The sequence below is a fragment of the Eschscholzia californica genome, unplaced genomic scaffold, assembly GCF_041429995.1.
Source record: "Eschscholzia californica isolate CP2 unplaced genomic scaffold, dmEscCali1.0.p SCAF_1, whole genome shotgun sequence".
Taxonomy (NCBI): Eukaryota; Viridiplantae; Streptophyta; class Magnoliopsida; order Ranunculales; family Papaveraceae; genus Eschscholzia; species Eschscholzia californica.
The window spans coordinates 21,893,926-21,918,024 of NW_028238198.1; the positions used below are offsets into that span (position 1 = coordinate 21,893,926).

The 24,099-nt window shown below is 39.7% G+C and overlaps 1 pseudogene across 1 annotated transcript; it reads left to right on the forward strand.

Annotated features, from left to right (window-relative positions):
* The first annotated feature begins 266 nt into the window (after nt 1-266).
* LOC147565149 (putative protein phosphatase 2C 63 pseudogene) lies at nt 267-3,878 on the forward strand (annotated as a pseudogene). The gene is made up of 3 exons (XR_015227525.1): nt 267-742; nt 858-1,189; nt 3,798-3,878. The product of XR_015227525.1 is annotated as a putative protein phosphatase 2C 63 pseudogene (transcript).
* The last annotated feature ends 20,221 nt before the right edge of the window (nt 3,879-24,099 follow it).

The window sequence follows — 24,099 nt, forward strand, 5'->3', positions numbered from 1 at the left end:
TTGAAAGTTCTCCTCCATCTCATCACCTCTCTCTGCCACCTAACCTTCTCGCCACCTCATCATCATCTTCTCCGGGAAGGTCGCCGGCCGGCCAATTTTCCGGCCGGCGTTCCGGCCGGCGACCTTCAAACATAAAAAAAAAATTAGTTTTTTCCTCTCTCCTCTTTCTCTCTCTAAATTTTTTTTTTTTCTTTCAAAATCATTCTCTCTCTCTCTCTCTAGATCTGGTGAACCAGATCTGGTGAACCAGAACAGACCATCTTTCGGTAACAAAACCTCCTTTTTCTCCAACGCGCTATTACTTTTCTGACATTTCTTCTTCTTCTTCTACAATTCTCTCTCTACCCTAAACCTCTGCAACTTATTCCTCCTCCTCCGATCATCTTATTGTTCTTGTTATCCATCACAATTACAACAAAACCCATCAAACCCTTTTCTCAGAGAGTGATTTACAGAGATTTTTAGAGAGAGAAAGAGAAAATGTTGAGAAAGTGTTACAAACCATTGGAGCAATGTTTTGGACATATAATAAGAAGAGAAGATGAACTTTTATGGAATATTGATTTAAAACCACACAGTTTTGGTGAATTTTCAATTGCAGTAGTTCAAGCAAATTCAACTCTTGAAGATCAAACCCAAGTTTTAACTTCTCCTTCTGCTACTTATATAGGGGTTTATGATGGTCATGGTGGCCCTGAAGCTTCTCGTTTTGTCAATACCCATCTCTATTCTAACATTCATAGTAATAAACTAATTCAATCCACACATACCCATTTCTTTAAAACCCCTAACTCTAGTACTCTGAATTGCTCTGAATTATTAAACCCTAATTTTGTTTTTCTTGTTTGTTTATGTAGGATTGGCTACTGAACAAGGAGGGTTGTCTTGTGATGTTATTAAGAGAGCTTTTAATGCAACTGAAGATGAATTTCTCAGACTTGTAAAACAATCATGGGTGGCAAACCCTCAGATGGCTTCTGTTGGATCTTGTTGTTTATTTGGAATAATTACTGATGATGGTGTTTTATATGTAGCAAATCTTGGGGATTCAAGAGCTGTTCTTGGAAAGAGACTTTCAATAGGAACAAAATCTTGTTTTGTATCTGAAAGATTATCAACTGATCATAATGTTGGAGTTGAGAAAATTAGAAAAGAAGTTGAAGCTCTTCATCCTGATGATAATCATAAGGTCTGCGAACAGACCTTGTTGAAGGTCTGTTCGCAGTCAACAAGGTCTGTTCGCAGGCCATTAAAGGTCTGCGAACAGACCTTGTTGAAGGTCTGTTTGCAGACCTTTAATGGTCTGCGAACAGACCTTCAACAAGGTCTGTTCACAGACCATCTAGATCTGGTGAACCAGATCTGGTTCACCAGATCTAGAGAGAGAGAGAGAATGATTTTGAAAGAAAAAAAAAAAAAAAATTTAGAGAGAGAAAGAGGAGAGAGGAAAAAACTAATTTTTTTTTTTTTATGTTTTTAGGTCGCCGGTCGGAAAATTGGCCGGCCGGCGACCTTCCCGGAGAAGATGATGATGAGGTGGCGAGAAGGTTAGGTGGCAGAGAGAGGTGATGAGATGGAGGAGATTTTTTTATAGCATCTTCTAAAATTAGAAGCCCCTTAGCAATAAAAAGAAACATAAAAAGTCAATTTTATTTGACTAATTTGAAGAAAAATCTTTATTCCCCGGAGAATTTTCTTTATTCCCCAAAGCCGCGGCCTATTTTTAATAGTTATTTTTTGAAATATTTAAACTAAAGGGTAATTTAGGTATATTATTTAGAGACGTAATTATAAAGGAAAAAGATGTTCTTACAAAACTAATAGCCTCCTTAGGATATTGGATTGCATTATTTCATTTCTATTTTTCCAATCTAGTGACTTTCAAAAGAAGATTCGACTTCTTAACAACCCAAACTAAGTATTTTAAAATGATAAAAGATAGATGTTAATTTCATAAATATAAGAGGAGTCTTAATCTAATATCGGGTTAGGTTAGTATATTGTCTGATTTATAAATCAACCTCCACGTCTTACCGTTAATACACATGTTGATACCCAACAACCAAAAAAACCAGAGAGCAAGCTTGTATAGATAAAAACAATTAAATAATACAAACTATGCACCTTATCAACATCATTGCCAGATTTATCATCTCTGATTTTTATTTTGTGCAACTCTTTCTCGAAGTTGTTCCAGAGGAGACTTACCGGTTTTTAATGTCTAAGTAATATTTGATGTGCTTATCCCATTTTGCTGTGAAGAAAAAACTATATTTTGTTCTTCACAACTCTCCACTTTCGGGGGAAAGAAAGTTAAACAAGGCATAATAGACTCAAATTTAACATATTTCATTTTTGATTAATGAGATCTACTTAAATGACCATTTTAATCTATATCAAAACCTAATAGGATATAAAAAAAAATTTAAATTCGAAGGGAACTCATAAATGCGCATTCAAGTAAACACGTCTCAACCCAAAATCCCTAAACCAAAATGGTCACGTTCCTAATTCAATCAGACTTGTTAAATTGAAGGAATTTAAAACTTCAAATTTTTTAAGTGCATGAGTTTGTTCAACTACCCCACAGAATTTATGGTTGATTTAAGTTGTCCTCTCCTTTCCAGTCTTTTCACGAGTTTAATTATTTTTTTTTTTGTTGAAATTTTCATGAGTTTAATTGCTACATGAAAAACTAGCTACATTGTTCTCTTCATTTTCACATGCAAAATGTGATCATTAACAAAAAATATCATTCATCTATGTAATAAGAGAGGAGAGCATTTCTTTTTTTAACATATATCATCCTATTCAATGGCTAGTATCACCTCCCAAATTTATCTCTAAGGATGGAGATTACATCTCCCAAGTTTATCTCCAAAAGTTGAGATCATAACATACAAACTTATCTTTAATGACTGAGATCAAACTTTCTAAATTTATATCCAAAAGTTAAAATTGTAGAACCAAGGGCGGAGCCAGGATTTAAAGTTACCCCTGACTAGCCTAAAAGTGTTCGGTGAGAAAAAATTTCATTTCTAACGTTTATGCACAAACAAGTAGTAATTTAAAAGCAATTTTTTTTTCCGAATATGTAAAATTCCGTTAATAGTTCAAACATAAAAAAACTCAAAGAAGAATTAAATTTATAATGTATGCGATCATTGATCATTTGGGGACAAAGAAATTAATACCTAAAACATAACTTGGTTGACACCTAAAAGGGGGTAAAATTTTGGCTTAGCACCAAAAAGAGGGTTAAAAAGAATTAGATTCGGAAGTAGGGGGTTTAACAAACACAAATCAAAATTGGAAATGAGAGAGTGGGGATTTGAACTCGGGACGTGGTGGATGTAAGAACAAGAATTATACCACCTGTCCGCCTGGCTGATTCCCTTATTATGTTTTGGTTCTCTCTTTATTCTACAAATGCGTCCCTGACTACCGCCAGGGGTAGCCACCCACTGGCTCCGCCCTTGTGTAGAACTGTATGTGTCTGTTGGACACAGGTTATACCCTTGTAACAAGATTATATTTTTGTGAACATGGTTTTTCTATCACGTACGCTTAATGTTTTTAAAATTTTCTTGTTTTTATTTGCAAAATATCAAAGACCACACAATTTGAATCTTTGTATGATTGTTGTCTTCCTTTACAAGTAATAAAAGTTGTACATCTTAATATACTTAAACACCAACCTAGAATTTCCTAATCTTTTTTATTAATCCAATTTCCCACTAGCACTTACCATCGCTTTATTTGTTTAAATCGTATCGTTCTGATTTTATCCATTAAAGGAATGTATAAATAGTGCAATTTTCAATTCTGTAGGGTTTATGGTAGATGAATTGAAGTTTGTAAAGATTTATGATAGATGAATTGAATTTTGTAGGATTTATAGTAGATGAATTGAAGTTTGTAGGGGTTTATGGTAGATGAATTGAATTTTATAGAGTTTATGGTAGATGAATTGAAGTTTGTAGAGATTTATGGTAGATGAATTGAAGTTTATAAGATTTAGGATAGATGAATATATATCTAGTGATGTATAAAGATGGTACAAAGAAGGGTCTGGAGTAGTGGTTATGGCGTGTGTTGGAGTTCGGCTACAAGTGTGAGGTCATGAGATTGAGTCCGGGTCATGAGATCGAGTCCGACACACGCCATAACCACTGCGCTGGGCCCTTCTTTGTGTCATTGTTATACATCATTAGATATATATTTATATACCTATATGTATATATATATAAAAAATACTACTACTATTTTTTTCGGGAAGATCCAGGGGATCCGGATGCACCCCCTTGGATCCGTCCCTATGTCCCACATTTAAGATTTTTCTTTTCCAAAATTTATCTTGAATTACATTCCATCTTCATTTTTAACAAAAAAGCTCTTTGGAGTAAAACATACATGGAAACCTATCTGCTCTACAACAATGTCGTCACAGTCGAAGGAACACTCTCCACAACAAACCCAGAGGACGTAGGCCAAGGAGTTATACCGACCAATTTTCCTATTGCCGACAACTTTATATTCTTTAGAACTCGTACATTTCTGAAAAATTTTGAGAAAAAGACAAACAGAGAATTTTAGAAGAATTTATTATCAATCTCTTTTCATATATGAATCTATAATTTGGAGGGAAGTCATCGACATTGACCTTCACTTTTGTGGTATTGGCTCGCTGAATACCAAAGGTGGCCAATATATGGACAACCGATTATTTTAGATGGACAACTATTTTTGGGTCCCAACCTAATTGACTTTGATTTAATAAGGGGCAATTCTATAAGGCCTTGATATCAAAACCTAATTAATTTGAGGACTATAAACAAATGTACTAATAGATTAGATTAGAAACTCTAATTGTCATTCATCTTCTTCATCTTTCTCCTTCATCATCAATCACCTCCATCCCAACACCAACAAAACTCTTTCAACAAAAAAAAAACACCAACAAAACCCCCACCATCACCACTACACCTTCACTGGTCACAATATTTTCACCTACCACCGAATTCACCAATTAATACCATCATTATCACTACCATGACCATCACTAGCTATTTGCGGAACTATGTGGCCCGGCCTGATCTCCGAATATACAACCCAATCTACTATTATTACCAAAGGCTACTTTGGCTCTTGTGGTGGATTACACATTTTTCCAATTCAAAGACATGGGTTCAAAACCCACTACCTACCTCAACTTCTCTTTTTAAATTTTCCTTTTAGTTTCAAACTAGTAAGGGACTCTCAGCTAGGTAGAAGTTAGAAGTTAATTAACTAGTTGCTATATAAAATCTTATTTTCTATTTGGGTACACTCTCAGCTAGGTAGAAGTTTACTTCATAGAATTTAGGCTTGCCCTCTCTAGTGTTACATCCTGGTTCCGCCCTTGCTAGCTAACATCTTAATCTTCTCCTTGACAAACACCTAGTGATTAAGAATGAAGAGATTGTGGTAAGATGAACTTCTGGTAGCTTATTCCACCTATTCAATGTCTTAAACATATAGAGGATCAAAGTCTTAGTGATTACTCTGATTTCACCATTATCACAACCGTCATTTTCAAATTTCCCACATTTCCCTTTTAAATGCCTCGATAGAAACCAATTTCATCCCAAAATCAAACTTCAGAACTTACCCATACCATTCAAGAAAAAGATGATGGAACATGATTATCATGAATACCATGTGCTGATTTTGTAATTGTACTAGAGAGGCACAAAAGTACCAATTTCATCAGCATATACCTTATTTCATCATGGTGTGATGGATCATCTTCATCTGGACTCGTCTTTGCATCGAGAAGGTTGATAGAAATCGAACGAAATCAATTCCATTTTGTCTATGTTAGAACTAAAAGTCGCGGAAGCTATCGAACCTATCCTAGAAATTGATCCGATTATGAAGAAAAGCTAAGTCAAAAAATCAAATATGCGAACAGAATTTAACGAGGTTCGGCTTTAAAGCCTACGTCCTCGGGCGAACAAGAAATCTTTATTGAAGGATAGATGAAGACGACTCACACAACCCGCAAGTTCGTCCCAAGATGGTACCATATAGAAATTAACCTTCTATACTAAATCTTCGACGACCGAGAAATTCAACACCGCTCAAAACTATGAACAAAATCTCTCACTTGCTCTCTCTCTCTAGCTCTCTCTAAAGAGTTGTTATTGAGTTGTTTTTTGATTGATGATTAGTACAAGCACTCAATCCCCATATATATATACATATAAGCCGACAATTGGATGGCAAAATTTGGAAATCCAATTTGGAGAAGGATTTCCAAACTGCCTCTTCAAAACCGCCTCAATTTGAGAAACTGCCTCTTTAATTAGAAACCACATCTCTAATTGAAACCGCCACTCACAATTCTCCACCTCGTACACAATTTGATACTCTTCAAATTTTGGACGAACACCAGGATACTCCTTGTAAGATATATCTGCTTCTTGTAACTTCATCCGACTGCACCATATGACCATGGCTGCCTACGTACCCTTTTATAGGATCAAGCCTACCGTAGTTCTACCAATCCTTCACATAAAGTTTACCTTGTCGCCATTACGCCCTTTCGGGCAACTTAACACGAGCCGATTTGTAGCAATTCCAGGCAATGCTGAAACTTGCTACATGTCACCACTTTAGTCAACATGTCTGCGGGATTCTCATCTGTGTGTACCTTCATGAGAGCAACATCACCTTCCTCTATGACATCTCGTACAAAGTGATACCTGACATCGATATGCTTAGTGCGAGCATGATGAACCTGATTCTTCGCCAAGTGGATCGCACTTTGACTATCACACCATACATCTACGCTCTCCTGCTTGATCCCTAGATCATCCAGAAGACCCCACAACCACAATGCTTCCTTCACACCCTCGGCCATAGCCATATACTCGGCCTCCGTAGTAGATAACGCAACTGTAGATTGTAACATCGATCGCCAACTAACTGGAGCACCATGTACCCTAAATACATAACCAGTAGTAGATCGTCTTCTATCTAGATCGCCAGCATAATCCGAGTCAACATAACCGCTACCTGACATGTGTCTCCACCAAAGCACAAACCCGTATCAACAGTACCCTTCAAGTACCTCAAGACCCACTTCACAGCTTCCCAATGTGTCTTCCCCGGGTTTGCCATAAACCTACTAACCACACTGACCGCTTGTGAAATATCCGGACGAGTACACACCATAGCGTACATCAAACTGCCAACTGCACTAGCATACGGTACATGATCCATATGATCCTTCTCCACCGTAGTAGTGGGAGATTGTTTTCCCGAGAGCCTGAAGTGTGGTGCCAAAGGTGTGGACACCGCCTTCGCATTCTGCATCCCGAATCGAGAAACTACTCGTTCGATGTAACCTTTTTTATTCAAGTACAGTTTCTTACTTGACCGCTCTCTCTTAATCTCCATTCCCAGTATTTTCTTTGCAGCGCCCATGTCTTTCATCTCAAACTCTTGACTGAGTTGAGATTTCAACTTATTTATCTCCACCATGCTTCGAGAAGCAATAAGCATGTCATCCACATACAAAAGGAGATAAATAAAGTCACCTTCGCGAAGCTTTTTGATGTATACACAACAATCATAGTCACTTCTGCGAAAACCATGCTTTAGCATGAAAAAATCAAATCGTTTGTACCATTGGCGAGGGGATTGTTTCAATCCGTAAAGAGACTTCCTCAAACGACATACTTGATTTTCTTTGCCCTCAACCTTGTATCCCTCAGGTTGAGCCATATAAATTTCTTCTTCTAAATCACCGTTCAAGAAGGCGGTTTTAACATCGAGTTGTTCCAGCTCAAGATCACTATGAGCAACAATACTCAATAACACCCGAATAGAAGTATGTTTCACGACTGGTGAGAAAATCTCATTGTAGTCGACCCCTTCTTTCTGTGCATAACCCTTGGCCACTAGTCTTGCCTTATACCTTGTACCCTTGATTTCGGAAGAATCCTCTTTCTTCTTGTACACCCATTTACAACCAATAACAGACTTACCTTCGGGCAATGGGACAACCTCCCATGTCTGGTTCTTGTGAAGAGACTTCATCTCTTCTTGCATAGCAACCAACCAACTGTCTCTTTCCGCCGCGGTGATAGCTTGTTTGAAGGTGACCGGCTCGTCGTCTTCCACCGAGAGTGCATATTCAACCAGATTTGCTTGCCCGTAATGCCTAAGAGGTTTGTCTGACCCTAACCTCTGTACCGGCTTATATAACCATTTCGGCCTAGTGTGTACTGAAACATCCTGCTGTTGTTGTTGTAAAACTTGTGTACCTTCCCCTTGTACCTCCTCATGATCGGGTTCATCAATTTCCTCATCCTGAGTATTATCCTGATGCTCCACCTGATCATGATTCCTAGAAACCCGTTGGTCTTCGGCTTCTACTTCCACTACTTGAGCTTTAGTAGATCAAACATCACCACAACTAGGCACTGTAGCTTTCGCCATAGCTACAATCGATGACTCATCAAACACCACATCTCTGCTGATTACAAACTTCTTGTCTTCCGTAAACCATAGCCGGTAACCCTTGACTCCTGTAGCATATCCTAAGAAAATTGCCTTCTTTGCTCTATTGTCAAGTTTGTTACCTTTAACATGGTAATAGGCCGTACAACCGAAAACCTTAAGTCTCCCGTAATCTGCATGTTCATCTGACCACACCTCGTAAGGTATGCCGCCATCTAAAGAAGAATGTGGAGATCTGTTCACAATATAACAAGCTGTAGCAACAGATTCTGCCCACCATTCTACGCCTAATCCCGAATTGGAGCGCATACATCTAGCCTTCTCAAGTAGTGTACGGTTCAATCTCTCTGCGACTCCATTCTGCTAAGGTGTGTTTACTACTGTCCAGTGCCTCACAATGCCTTCCTGATTACAAAACTCCTTGAATGCCCCATCCGTGTACTCGGTCCCATTATCCGACCTTAACGTCTTCAGCTTTCGACCAGTTTTGTTCTCAACCATTGCTTTCCACACCAGGAATGTGTTGAATACCTCATTCTTATGCTTCAGAAAATAAAGCCAGACAAATCTCGAATGATCATCAACGAATGTAACAAAATACCTGGAACCACCCTTGGAAGGTAACTTTGCCGGTCCCCAGACATCGGTGTGTACGTAGTCTAACACCTCTTTGCTCCTGTGCTTGCTTGTAGAGAACGTCACCCTGTGTGCCTTCCCGAACACACAATGCTCACAAAACTCCATGCAAGGCTTCTTCATGTCCTTCAACAAGCCTTTCCCGCACATCAAAGATAGACCCTTTTCTGACATATGCCCAAGGCGCATATGCCAAAGCCTCGTACAAGCCGTTGGATCCCTTCCACTGATTCCTACTGCTACATCTCCCGTAATTGTTGTCCCCAAAAGTTTGTATAAATTACCGTAACGAGTACCTCTCATTACCACCGAAGAACCCTTAACTACCTTTATGGAGCCATTTTCTATAATTATCTTACAGCCGTTTCGCTCCAACACACCAAGGGAAATTAGATTTTTCCGCAAATTGGGTATGTGTCTTACGTCCGTCAATGTTCTCACCACTCCATCGTGCATCTTGATACGTATTGTTCCGAGTCCCACAGTTTTACATGTACTATCATCACCCAGTATAACTGTACCACCATCTATACTCCTATAGGTAGTAAACCACTCCCTATTTGGACACATATGGTGTGACGCCCCTAAATCAAGCATCCACTTATCGGAGATCTTCTCAGACACCTCTGTCACCGAGAAACATTCGTCCGCCTCTTCTGACACATATCCCGCCTCTTGCATCTCTTTTTTCTCCTTATAGCCTTCGTTCTTTTGCTTCAACTTTCTCTTTGGACAAGCCGCTTTAAAGTGGCCAAGCTCACCACAACTAAAGCACGTTTTCTTGAAAGAGCCTCTAGATTTGGATCTAGATTTCCCGCCCTTTCCCTTTCCCCTTTCATTACTCCTCCCCCTCGTTACAAACAATCCTTGTGCTTGTTCTTTGTCTACTCCACCCGACGCCATACTGCTAGTAGCAACCTTACGAAGGTCATCCGCTAATAGCGAATTTCTCGTCTCTTCCATGCTTAGACTATCACCAACAAGCATCAAAGTTTGAACAAGGTTCTCATAGGATTTAGGCAATGAAAGTAACAATATGAGGGCTTGGTCCTCATCCTCAACCTTAACATCAATATCCTTCAAATCTGAGATAATCCTGTCAAACCTATTCACATATTCCTGAATAGAAGAACCCTCTTCCATTCTACATGTGAATAATTTGGATTTTAAGTAGACCCGATTCGTTAAAGTTTTCGTCATGAAACTGCTTTCTAGCTTTAACCACACACCCGCCGCCGTTGTTTCTCCGTCTACTAGGAACGCCACGTCCCTCTCAAGACACAACATAATGGTAGCCCGTGCTTCGAGATCTAACTCCTCCCAATCCTCATCTGACATATCTCCTAGTTTCTTTCCCGTCAACGTCTTGTGTAATTTCTGCGAGATTAACAGATTCTTCATCTGCATCCGCCAATAAGAAAAATCGTTTTTCCCATTGAACTTCTCTATCTCATATTTCCCTGCTTTGACCGTACCACTTCTCGATCCCATCTTCTCTTCGTTCAATCTCAACAAGGCTCTGGTACCAATTGTTAGAACTAAAAGTCGCGGAAGCTATCGAACCTATCCTAGAAATTGGTCCGATTATGAAGAAAAGCTAAGTCAAAAAATCAAATATGCGAACAAAATTTAACGAGGTTCGGCTTTAAAGCCTACGTCCTCGGCGAACAAGAAATCTTTATTGAAGGATAGATGAAGACGACTCACACAACCCGCAAGTTCGTCCCAAGATGGTACCGTATAGAAATTAACCTTCTATACTAAATCTTCGACGACCGAGAAATTCAACACCGCTCAAAACTATGAACAAAATCTCTCACTTGCTCTCTCTCTCTAGCTCTCTCTAAAGAGTTGTTATTGAGTTGTTTTTTGATTGATGATTAGTACAAGCACTCAATCCCCATATATATATATATACATATAAGCCGACAATTGGATGGCAAAATTTGGAAATCCAATTTGGAGAAGGATTTCCAAACCGCCTCTTCAAAACCGCCTCAATTTGAGAAACTGCCTCTTTAATTAGAAACCACATCTCTAATTGAAACCGCCACTCACAGTCTAGGTCTAATCTGTTTATAGCTTCAGAGAAGGTGGCTTCTTGATTTGGTAGGTCACTAGTTTATAAAATTTCTGCAACTAAAGACGGCAAGACATCGATGCACTTGGGTAGTTTAGGGTTTTGGGATTCATGACATTTTCATGTCAAATTGAGAAGAATTCAGATCAAAAGAACGGTGGAAATACAACTCGTTCTATTGATTTCTCACATTTGTAACTATATGAGAAGGAGAAGAAGATGAGGGTGAGTTGAGTTCTTCCAGCTTGTTTGAAACCATATAAATCTATAAAAGCTCCTGAGAAAACAAGATTAATTCGTAAAAGAAAAAGAGGGTTAGGCAGTTCAAAAAGAGGGAGGACTTAATAAAAGCTATAAGTCTTGGAGGACATAAGTGAAAAATAATGAAGTGATGTCCCCTAAAAAATATTGTGTCCACGTAAAATAGTTGTCCACATAAGATAATTAGTTGTCCATATATTGCCCACCATACCAAATTGTGGAAGTAAAGAGAGACTGAACCCACTCATTATTAAAAAATATTAGAGAGAACAAAAAATAATGTGGGTAGAGAATGAATAATTAACACGTGAGAAAATTATGTGGGAAACCGATTTTCGTAAGAAAGTCGGTTTTCCACTGTTTGATAGGGCCTAATATCGTTTCCTGTTGGGAAAAAAGTTGAAAAAAGACTTCATTTTTTTTCACAAAAAGGGTGAGAAAGTGGATTTCTCACCCTCAAAATCGCGCTCTCTCTCCTCCCATTTCGGACTCTCTCTAGACTTTTTTTTTCAGCAAAGAGATAATTTGAGTGAGAAGATAATTTCAGCGAGAAGACAATTTCAACGAGAAGATAATTTCAGCGAGAATCAGATTCGATCTGCTTCAAATTTCATATTCGATCTGTTCAAATTTCAGCAAGAAGATGATTTCATCAATGGGTAAAAGAATCGAGGGTGAAACCCACTAATCATATTTGATCTGCTTCAAATTTCAGCAAGAAGTTAGATTCATCTATTGGTAAAAGAATCGATGAAACCAACGAGTCAGACTTCAAAACCCTAACTGGTGATTCTCAGGTTCGTCTTGCTCTTTATGTAGCCATGAATCAAATTTGAAAAACCTAATCCCGGCAAGTTCATCTTCACCATAAAATGTCATCCATGAATTGTTTTATGCTCGATTCCTTTAACGGGTATAAGAGGAATTTAAGATGTCAGTTAACTATCTCTCCTCCATCTCATCACCTCTCTCTGCCACGTCATCTCTCTGACACATCAACTTAATTTATTTAGTTTTTTCTCTCTCTCCACCTCACCTCTCTCTTCTCTGACAAAGGTCGCCGGCCGGAAAAAAGAATCACCTCTCTCTAAACACTCTGGCGAAGCGGTTTCCCTTCGCCGGAGTGTTGAGAGAGAAAAAAGAGAGAGGCGAGATTTTTTTTATGTTTGGAGGTCGCCCGCCAAAAAATATCCCGACCGACGACCTTTGCCGGAGAAGAGAGAGGTGAAGTTTAAGTTGACGTGACAGAGAGAGGTGACGAGATGGAGGAGAGAGAGAGTTAACGGACATTTAACAGTAACGAAAAAAGGGGGTCGGTCATCTGGATAATTTTTTTAACAAGTAGGGGGCTACTCGGGAAGCTGGTCACAAAGTAAGGGGCCTTTCGAGAAATAACCCAATTTTTTTTTTTTTTTGAAAACATAACATTCATGAGATCTCATTAGTATTTGTGCATGGGAGCATATATAATCCATTACAATACAAGGATTACTAAGACTCATCGTTGCAACATGTTCCTTAAAGGTCTTAGATACCAAACCCTTAGTTAGTGGATCAGCTACCATACACTTGATACTAATATGGTCTACAAGTATTGCATGTTTCTGAACCTCCTCTTTTACAATAAGATATTTGAACTCAAGGTTTTCTTCCTCGTGAATACTTATCATTTTTAGAGAAGTATATTGCGACAGTATTATCACATTAAATTCTCAGCGGCTTGACAATGGAGTCGATAAGTCCAAGTCTTGAGGTAAAATTTTGCAACCATAAAGCATGAAACGTGGCTTCATAACATGACACGAACTCAACCTCCATTGTGCAAGACGCATAAATACATTGCTTAATGCTTCTCCATGATATCGTTCCTTCAACCAGGGGTGGAGCTTTAGGTGGGCTAAGCCGGGCTGCGGCCCGGGTCTTCCCACCTGTAACTTCTACCTTCTGTTGGCTTTTTTACGATGTAACCCGAGTCTTCCCACCTGACTTATACTTTGCGTTGAGCTTTTTAACTCAAAACTTCAGCAACCAAACTGGTAAGGCAAGAGGTTTATACCCATGATTTTGTGTGTTCGAGTCCCCTTACTAGTAATATTTTTTTAAAACTAGTTCGTATATTAATATCCACAACTATTAACATCAACAACTATAACATAAATAAAGTTTTTCACTATTTTAAGGTTTAATTCTTATGTATATTTCTTCTCTATTTTAAACTAGTTCCCTTACTAGCAATAAAGATCTGCACTATTTTAAACTAGTTCGTATATTAACATCCACAAAGGTTCCTATTACTATTAAACCCAATAATGTTTATTTTGTATAAAAGATAGATATGGATGGATCCAATGATACAATGATGTAGTTAAGCCAAAATACTAAATTTTTCCAAATATAAATGTGAACTAGCACTATGATAGGGGGTGTATAGAAATTGAAAATTTCCATGAATCTTAGTATAAATTCAGCCCACCCATACTCAAATTCTTGGCTCCGCCTTCAACTAATAGATTTTCTACTATCAGTACATCCAGCAAAGTCGGAGTAACCTATTATTTCTAGATTTTCAGTTCTTCTGAAAAATAAGCTTATAGTCTTTCGTTCCTTGTTAATATTACATCACATTGTTTGTTGCTTACTAGTGAGCCATCCCTGGATTACTTCGGTAACGACCAAGGATTTATACTGCAAAACTGATGTTTGGACGGGTACAAACTTGCGCATACATAAGACTTGCTATTGTAAAAGCATAAGGAATACTTTTCATTCATTTTCTTTCAAAGTCATTCTTTGGACATTGTATGAGACTTAACTTATCTCCTTTCTGTTTTGGTGTATCTGTCGGCGGGCAATCCTTCCTGCCAAATCTCTCTAAAACTTTGTTGATATAGCTTTTCTGAGACAAACCAAGTATACTTTGTTTTCGATCTCGAAGTTCTTTTTATCCCAAACACATTGTGCCTCGTTCATATCTTTCATATCAAAGTTCTTACAGAGAAATTTTTTTGTGTCATATAACAGATCAAGATCATAAGTGGCTAGTGCTGATGTCAAAAATTGGCATTCCGTTAGATCGGCATGAAAAAGGGAGTTGATGCATGACAGCCTCTGTTATGTATGATTATTCCGTTATGTTGGGTGCTATTCAGCCTAGTGATCCTGCTTCCAGTTCTGCTTCTTGCTCTGCTTCTCTTTATTCCACCTCCTCACACCTGTTCCTTGCTTCTGCTCCTTGCTCCACCTCCTTGCTTATGGCTCCAGCTCCTTGCTCTTGCTTCTGTTCGTTTGTTCCCGAGGGGGGAAAACCTCCAAAGGATTCGAAAACTGCTCCGACGCTCAAGCCAGTCAGGGTGCTCTTTGCAGTAAAAGAATGAATATTGATTGATCTTTTTGGGGGGCGAGTTATGAGAACTCTGAGTTTCTTCTGATCTTTTTGGGGTAAAGAAATCGTGTCCTGTGAAGGATGATGTAGGGGGGGCTTTTATAAGCGATATTAGGCCGACTGTGATTAGTGGGGTGGTGAGGCGGTTGCCGTCAAACCGAAGGAGAAGTATCCTCTCTTGAGTATCTAGGGTTTCTCTTAGAGTCTATCTCGGATCTTTGATAAGTGGAAGTTCCTAAGTTCAAGGATTCTTTGTAGATATCTTGCCGATGTGATAGACTCTAAAGGAGAAGTTTCCTCCTTTAGATACGTGGAGTCCAAACTGGCTTAAACACTTAGAGATGTGTAGCCGACTGAGATCTTTCTGGAAGTTTTGGGATTAAGTCGGTAGGTCACTTGGCGCTGCTGCCTCCCTAGTTTTGGGAGTAAGACACTGGTCGAACCTGTGCGGACCCCCCCTTACTCCTTTGAAGACCCTAGGGCTGATCTGTCCATGCCAAGGGTGTTTTGCAGGGTTGGTTTCTTCTAGTCGACCTCCCAGTTAGGGGAATATTCGGTGGATCATCAGGGGCTCAACTGTCCTGCTACCTTAAGTCGGGTTGACCCAGTAGACTTCAGGTTTGATCTTGACTCTTCATACGTTAGTCAACGTCTGGACATTTTGTGCATCATCATGAGTCCCGACACTCCTTACTCGAAAGTAATGAGACTGGGGAGTAGAAGTAACTCGTGTTTTTTAAACATTGAAGACCCTGAAGTCAAGGATTTTACCTGGACCAGAGTTGTTTTGTGAAGCTTGGTCTTTCTTTTGGATTTCCAGAGCTGCATGTTCCTAAGCTGATTTGTACCGAGGTGGTAAAGATTGATGATGGTAAACCTCTTTTCGAAGGTTTTATTTGCCAGAACTAATTCAAGTTGTGTTTGCCTTGGATGCGTGGTTTGTTCTCCCAAGACATGTTTCGACTTCTGCTCAAGCAATTAATTCCCTTTCCATGCGTGATTCCGTGACGTCACGTATTTGACCTTCTGATCACGCGTTTTCGACTCTGATCTTTTGAGTTGTTGTACACGGCAGTTATTTCAGCATGCGTGGACACGTGGTAGCTTGTTAGTGAGAGGTCTGACGCGTCTCCTCGAAACCCAACGATATCCCCTCGAATCTGATCAGTCTCGAGCTATGCGTATCTTTTTGTCATTATTCCTTTGAGCGTTCCCAAGATGTGTTTGGTCTTCGCCTTAATGACCCTTCATCTGTTTTCAAGAAGTCTCTTGGCTATTTCTTTCCAGTATAAATAGCCTACTTTGGTTCTTTAACTCCTCATCACCAAAAGTTGATCAAAAGTATCCTTACTTTCACACTATTTTCCAACTCTTTTTCCTTATCTCCTGTTTCTATTGAAGATCCGAGATGAGGCCTCTGTTCGATTTCATACTAGTTACCTGCTTGAAGGATGTTTTTCCGACAATGGAGATACTTAAGGGTAACTTTTCCGGCAATGGAGATAGTTACCCGGGGTGCCACTCAGAGCCTGGCCCCAAAAAAGGTAGTTTGGTTAGGCGCCACTCTCGGTTTGGCTTTTGGTCAAAGACTTCTTCTCTTCGGTCAAGGTTTCTTAGAGACGGAGATCCCAACTCTTTAGAAGGCGCTTCTTGCGCACAACCTTTCCTAGGATCCACAAGATATGGATGATCGCAGTGTTAGTTGAGGGGAGCTTCTAAGAAGTGTTGAGCTCTGCCCAGGCTTTTCAGACAGTTCTCTTGTATCGATTACTGTTGATTCCTCGCAAACCTTTTTTGCAATGAATCTGAACGTCTTCGGCTACCTTAATTGTTCCAATTATAATTTCTTCTGTAATAGACCTTTGTAAATAAGATCTTCTCTCTCTGTTCTTGATTGACGAATTGCTTTCGTATGTGCTCTCTTGGTTTCTACTGATCCTACAAAATTAATTAGTTATCAAAGTTAACATAGAACTTTGGTTACTAATGTATTTTCCCTAAACTTACTACGCATGCTCCGAATGATCGCTCTTGCAAAAATAATAATTTAGACATATTCTAGCATGACCTAGGCTTATTAATTCCCTCTACAAAATAGAACCCAAATTAGCGTAAGCTTGGAATGATTTTTGGGTCTGGACTTTGCCCCTGATCATGGCCACTACTCCTAGGGTTGTTTTCGTTGGCTTGTACTCAACGAGTTTAGCTAGGACTTCTCCTTGGACCCTGGTCGTTGTTTTCGTTATCAGGGATGGTTTCGTTGGCTTGAGCACAACTAGTTTAGTTAGGACTTCTCCTTAGGCCCCTGGTTGTCGTTTTTGCTACCAGGGCTGGTTTCGTTGGCTTGTGCACAACTAGTTTCACCGGGACTTTTCCCGTATCCGGTTATTGCTTCCACTATCACGGTTGTTTTGTCTGCCTTAGCATGACTAGTTTCGCAAGGACTTCTCCTTATACCCCCGGTCACCTTTGCTAGGGTTGTAGGTTAACTAGTGTAGGGTTTTGTGTGTATCTAATACAACTATCTAGTGTTCTAAGCGGAATCTCAAACATCATATGTTAACACTAAATATCCAGGATCATAAAGCATGAACTAATGAATGAACTAGAAGAAGAATAAATACCTTAATCGCGTTTTTCCCTCGAACCTTTCCAATCGCGTGTGAAGATCGAGAACTCCAATTGTCGTTCATCTACTTGAGACACCGAGTAGGTTAACTTAATCTCCCTTCCTTAATGTCTGCTAGGACTTAATAGAAGATTGAGAAGAACCCTCCTTCTTGACTAGATTGATAGAACGAGAGTTTTTTCTCTACAATCCTCTCTCTCCATTAGCTGTATATTGAGAGAAGGTTGTATATTTTTCTTTTTGAGAAAAATCCACACCTTTTATGTTCTCTAATGACTCCTATATAGAGAAACCCTAATTAGAATCATATTCAAATTAGGTATTTCTATCTTCCGGGTCACAGAAAACATAATTACCAAAATACCCTTTTGGGGTATTTTGGCTTTCTCCCTTTAGTGTGGCCGGCCAAGGCAGCCCACTATGGGATTTATCTGGCCGGCCCACTTACCTTGGTCGTCCATCATATGGGCGGCCTAAGGAGCCTTGCTCCGGGCACCCGTTTCGAGCCCGATTTTTTCTATCTTGTTCCGAATCGCTATTCAAACCTTTTTGGCCTATTTAGTTGGATCCAATCCATCTTAAGCCTAGCTCCCACTAGTCAAATCTCTCCGATCAAGTTACCCCTCTTATGTGTAACCCGTTGTAGGATCCGGTCTATGTTAGCCACGAATCACCGAAGTGATCCGACGATCGTAGTTGGCTTCTAGCAAAACGCTACGCCCCCTAATTGGACCGGACTGGATGATCTTCACGATTAGGTCATCGGTATCCTAGCTGAAAAATTAATCGCATTGCCATCTTGTTTGAAGGACACTCCTTCGGAAGGACATCTCCTTCAGACCGAACGGATATATCCTTCAGTCTCCCACTTGTACTTAGAACAAGTGCACTGCTCGATTCCCATGTCTCTTCGTATCTCATCTGATACGTCATACCTTTCAGACTTTCTTGATCTAGAGAACAACTGTCAAAACAAATGATTAATCGTTAATCCATTTGAGTGTGGCCACACATTTTCAGTTGCTTCTCCTCAAGTGGCCCGGAGATACTAATCCTAACCTAATTGGAGGACATAATCCAGTCTTGTACTCCCACTTAACTTCATGTCTATCATGTCTCCCCCAGTAATCCGCATTTATAACCTCCTTTCACGGCACAACGTTTGATGGTACCAAAGTTCGACATTCTTTACATAAGATGAGTGGAGTACTCATGTTTAAGGAATCTCTCCAATCTTGCCTATGATTGTTCATGACATTTTCAACATTTGAAGAACTCTTTTGTTTGGGTTATCCGGTGTATATTCCCAATCATACACTCATGTAATTGACTTGAATGTTATATTCCTATAGCCCATGAAACAGCGCTATCAGTCAATCTCACATGCTAGTCTTCATGAGTCATTGTTGTCCATGCAATGACCTGGACTAGGGACTTAACTATGAATCTATTCCAAGTTCACTTAGTAGGTTTCATTTACCAGATCACGCATCTGATAAACCTACTTGGAATGCCTCATTATTTTTTGACTGTCTATTAAACACTAAACCATTATTTAATATCTGAAATTATTTATTTATTTCTTTTATTAAATGTAGCTAATTAATAACATAAAACTCCTTTTATTAATTCAATTACAACCTAAAGCCATTCTTCAATGCGCTTTATACCAATTCTCTTTCTATGACTCTCATATTTGGGCTGAGGTAGTGGTTTAGTTAACGGATCGGCTACGTTGTCGTCCGTATCGACTTTGCAAATGACCACATCCTTTCGCTCTGTGATTTCCCTTATCACGTGGTACTTCCTTTGGATATGTTTGGACTTTTGGTGTGCTTTAGGTTCTTTAGCTTGGGCAATAGCTCCATTGTTGTCACAATAAAGAGTTATTCCCTTTTCCATGCTAGGAACGACACCAAGTTCGGAGAAAAACTTCTTGATCCAAATCCCTTCCTTAGCTGCTTCTGAAGCGGCTAAGTATTCTGCTTCTGTGGTAGAGTCTGCTACAGTAGTCTGCTTTGAGCTTTTCCAGCTTACTGCTCCTCCGTTTAGACAAAAGACGTAACCCGACTGCGATCAGAAATCATCTTTGTCCGTTTGTAAGCTCGTATCCACATGGCCTTCCACAATTAGTTCTTCTTTCCCGCCATATACCAAGAAGTGATCCTTGGTCATTCTCAAGTACTTCAGGATATTCTTGGATGCGGTCCAGTGTTCCTCACCTGGATTTGATTGGTAACGACTATACATGCTCAGAGCATATGAGACGTCTGGGCGAGTGCAGATCATGGCATACATGATGGATCCTATTGCTCGAAGCATAAGGTACCTTCTTTATGTGTGCTAGCTTATCAGGATCTCGGGGACATTGAGTCTTGCTAAGCGCTGTGTCATGTGTCATGGGTAGAAATCCTCTTTTAGAGTCTTTCATTTTGAATCTCTCAAGAATCTTATCTATATAAGTTTCTTGACTGAGTCCAATTATCTTCCTTGATCTATCTCTATAGATCTTGATGCCCAAGATATATTCTGCCTCTCCTAGGTCTTTCGTTGAAAAATATTTCCTTAGACACTCTTTCACAGAGTTAAGCATTGGAATGTTATTTCCAACGATCAGTATGTCATCTACATACAAGACCAAGAAAACTAAGTTGCTCCCACTAACCTTCTTGTATACACAAGATTCCTCTTCGTTCTTCAGAAAGTCAAACTCTTTGATTTTCTTGTCGAATCGAAGATTCCAGCTCCTACTTGCTTGCTTCAAACTATAGATGGACCTTTGAAGCCTACAAACTTTTCCAGCACTTTTGGATTCCTCAAAACCTTCAGGTTGTGTCATGTACACATCCTTTTCCAGATTCCCATTCAGGGAGGTGGTTTTGACATCCACTTGCCATATCTCATAATCGTAATGAGCTGCAATTGCTAGAATAATCCTAATGGATTTAAGCATTGCGACAGGGGAAAAGGTTTCTTCATAGTCTATTCCTTGGACTTGTCTGTAACCTTTTGCCACGAGTCTAGTTTGAAAACGCTCACGTTTCCATCCTTGTCTGTTTTCATCTTGAAAATCCATTTGCAACCAATGGGTTCTACTCCATCAGGCAAATCAACCAAGTTCCAAACTTGATTTTTAGACATGGAGTCCATTTCGGATATTATGGCTCCCAGCCATTTTTCGGAGTCTGGGCTCGTCATAGCTTCTGCGTAGGTGCGGAGTTCATTATCTTCTATCAAAAAGATATCTTGTCGTTGAGATAATTCAATCAGCCTTGCGGACCTACGTGGGGCTCGAACAACAGGTAAGACACTCTCAACTCCTTGAGGGTTCTCTTACGAATCCAATTCGATTTGCACGGGAGGATCTCCAAGATCTACTATCTCTTCCACTGTTTTCTTTTCTATTGGCTCAGAATAGTTAGGAATCGTGACTTCGGACATCGGTACAATAGTGTCAGTTTGTTGCTCAGATCGAATTTCTTCGATTTCTATATTTCTCCCACTTGTCTGCTTGGAAAGAAACTCCTTTTCAAGGAAGACACCTTCACGAGCAACAAGCACTTTGTTCTCTGATGGGTTGTAGAAGTAACACCCCTTTGTCTCTTTTGGATATCCAACAAAGAGACATTTGTCTGCTCTTGGTGTTAGTTTATCTCCTTGTAAACGTTTTATATAAACATCGCAACCCCAGACTTTGAGAAAAGACAACTTTGGAACCTTTCCAGTCCATAACTCATATGGCGTATTTCCCACAGCTTTTGACGGAGCTCGGTTTAGTGTGAAAGCGATCGTTTCAAGAGCATAACCCCAGAAAGTGTTAGGAAGATCGGCTAAGTTCATCATCGGTCGAAACATGTCCATTAAGGTTTGATTTCTCCTTTCGGACACACCGTTCATCTGGGGTGTTCCTGGTGGAGTGAGTTGGGATACTGTTCCGCAACTCTTAAGATGATCCTCAAACTCTTGACTCAAATATTCGTCACCTCTATCCGATCAAATGGCTTTTATTTTCTTGCCAAGTTGATTCTCTACTTGGTTCCGAAATTGTTTGAACATTTCAAACGATTCTGATTTATGCTTCATAAGATATATGTATCAATATCTAGTGAAGTCATCGGTAAACGTTATGAAGTAGCCATAGTTACCTCTCACGAGTGTACTCATAGGTCCGCATACATCTGTATGTATTAGTCCTAATGGTTCACTCACTCGATCCCCTTTTCTCTTGAAGGGTGATCGTGTCATTTTGCCCACTAAGCATGGTTCACATGTATCGTATGATTCTAAATCACACGATCCCAGAAGTCCATTTGCATGAAGCTTCTGCATGCGTTTCATGTTAATGTGGCCCAAACGACAATGTTAGAGATAACCTTGGTTTGAATCATGAGTACGAAGTCGTTTCGTGTCTATGTTCAGGATTTCGTCTTCTATGTTCATAACATAAAGACCATTGCGTAGTTTAGCACTGGTATAGAACATCTCACCTTTATATAAAGAACAACGTTTGTTCTTTATTACTACGTGATATCCCTCTTTGTCTAGAACCGACACAGAGATGATGTTCCTTGAAATAGTAGGTACATAATAACAATTAGCACTAGTATCAATCCAGTTTCTAGACTAAGCTTATAAGTTCCTACAGCCACAACAACAACTCTAGCTTTGTTTGCCACTCGTAGAACCATTTCGTTCTTTGTCAGATACCTGATTCCCTGGAGTCCATCTAATTCTGAGATGATATGTGCTCCACATCCGATATCAAATACCCATGAGGGGAAATCAGTCGTATCTGCCAAATTGACCTTTATAACATAGGAACCTATTTCCTCTTCTCTTTTTGGTATCTCTATTACGCTTTCTTTATTCGAAGACTCGAGAACTCTTCTCTGATCTTCCTCTCAATCTAGAAAGTTGTATAGATCCCTATCTAATTGTGAACTAATAATGTATGCCATTTTTACTCTACATAAACAAAAAAGGACATTGCTAAGTACTGCATTCAATGTTTAAGCAAAACAGTTTTTGCCATATTATTCAATGAGAACCGTCCCCGTTTGAATAATATGATTCCAAGATCCCATTCCTATGGAGTTAAGCGTACTTTTGCACTGCCCTTAACTCCACCCTCTTGGGTGAGTAAACTCTTTACTGATCATACTCTTATGACTCTTGGTTGATGAATAACACTTATGTGTTGAATTCATCCTTTTGCCTCGAAATCCAAAACCCTTTTGCTGACTCGTTGAGAATAACCATTTAGATGCGTAGACCTCTTCATAGATCTACCCGTATTGTCCCGAGGTAAAAGATGGCACCCTGTTTTGGCATGACCTATTATCGATGAACAAGGGCGCAACAGGTGTCTTAATCTGGGTAGGCATTACTCAAAATTCTTTTTGGGGACTTTCACATTTTTATCATGCATACATTACTGTGAACTAACATAATCATCCATGACATAAGACCTAAATAAATAAGTAAATGTGCGCGAGAAAATAAATCAAATGGACATGATCCTAGTATGGCCCCTAACCTAAAAAATCTAATCTTCTTTGGTACTTGCTTGTTTCGCCTTTGTTCACCTGGATCTTCATCCTCGAACCTCCATTGAATTCTCCCACTCGAACCACGATCTCATCCTTTGACTCTTCGATGGACTCTATTGGACCCTTAACTCTAATTACAAGACTCAACGATTCGCTGATCGTATAAAACTTGAAATTTAATTAATTAATACATCGGGCACCCATCCGTGCTTAAAAACAAGAATTGTACAATTCTATGGCCGAACTAGAACCCGCATTCAAATTCACACATACATAATAATATGACATTCATAAAACACCCAAGTATGTATGAGATTGGCTTCCTAAGGTCGAATTTAGGTTTGCTATGATCTAAACAGCTATCCGAGAGATACTACCGACATCTTTATGTCAAACGTGCCTTAAGTCTTCTTTTCGTAAAATTCGGACTAATGGCTCGTTTTGGTTTTATCCTAGAAGATTTTGAAATCGTTTTGGAAAAACTCCGTTTTGGGCCTTCGGATGGCCCGTGTCACTTTCGAAAAAAAAAATTTATTGGGAGGAAAACGCGTAAAACTCCTACTAGGGTCAAGGCCCAAAAAGTCAGAGTCAAACTCCACAGACCCAAGTCAAACCCTTGGTCAAGGCCCATGAACAAGTCTCGGGCAAGCCCAAGTCAAGTCTCGTCATGGGCCGAACAGAGGATGGCCTATACGGGCAACATGTTCCAAACGCGTCTGCCCTATAGCCAGACGCGTCCAGCACTATGCTGGACGCTTCCTCCTGTTCCAGACGCGTCCTAGGACGCGTCTGGCTAAGGACCTGTCTAGAGCCATCTCGGACGTGAAGTCCGAGATGCTTTGGACACTGCCAGACGCGTCTGGTTATCAGCTTCTAGACGCTTCTCAACTTGAGACGCGTCATGACTCATGGTCGCGTCCTAAGACGCGACCAAGTCATGGTCGCAACTTCTCGGACTCTAAGTCCGAGAAGACTGGGAGCTTCCCTAGTCCTAGTCCAACACGGACTAGGGTTCCTGGTCCGAGAAGGTCAAAACTCCTAGTCCGGGTAGGAC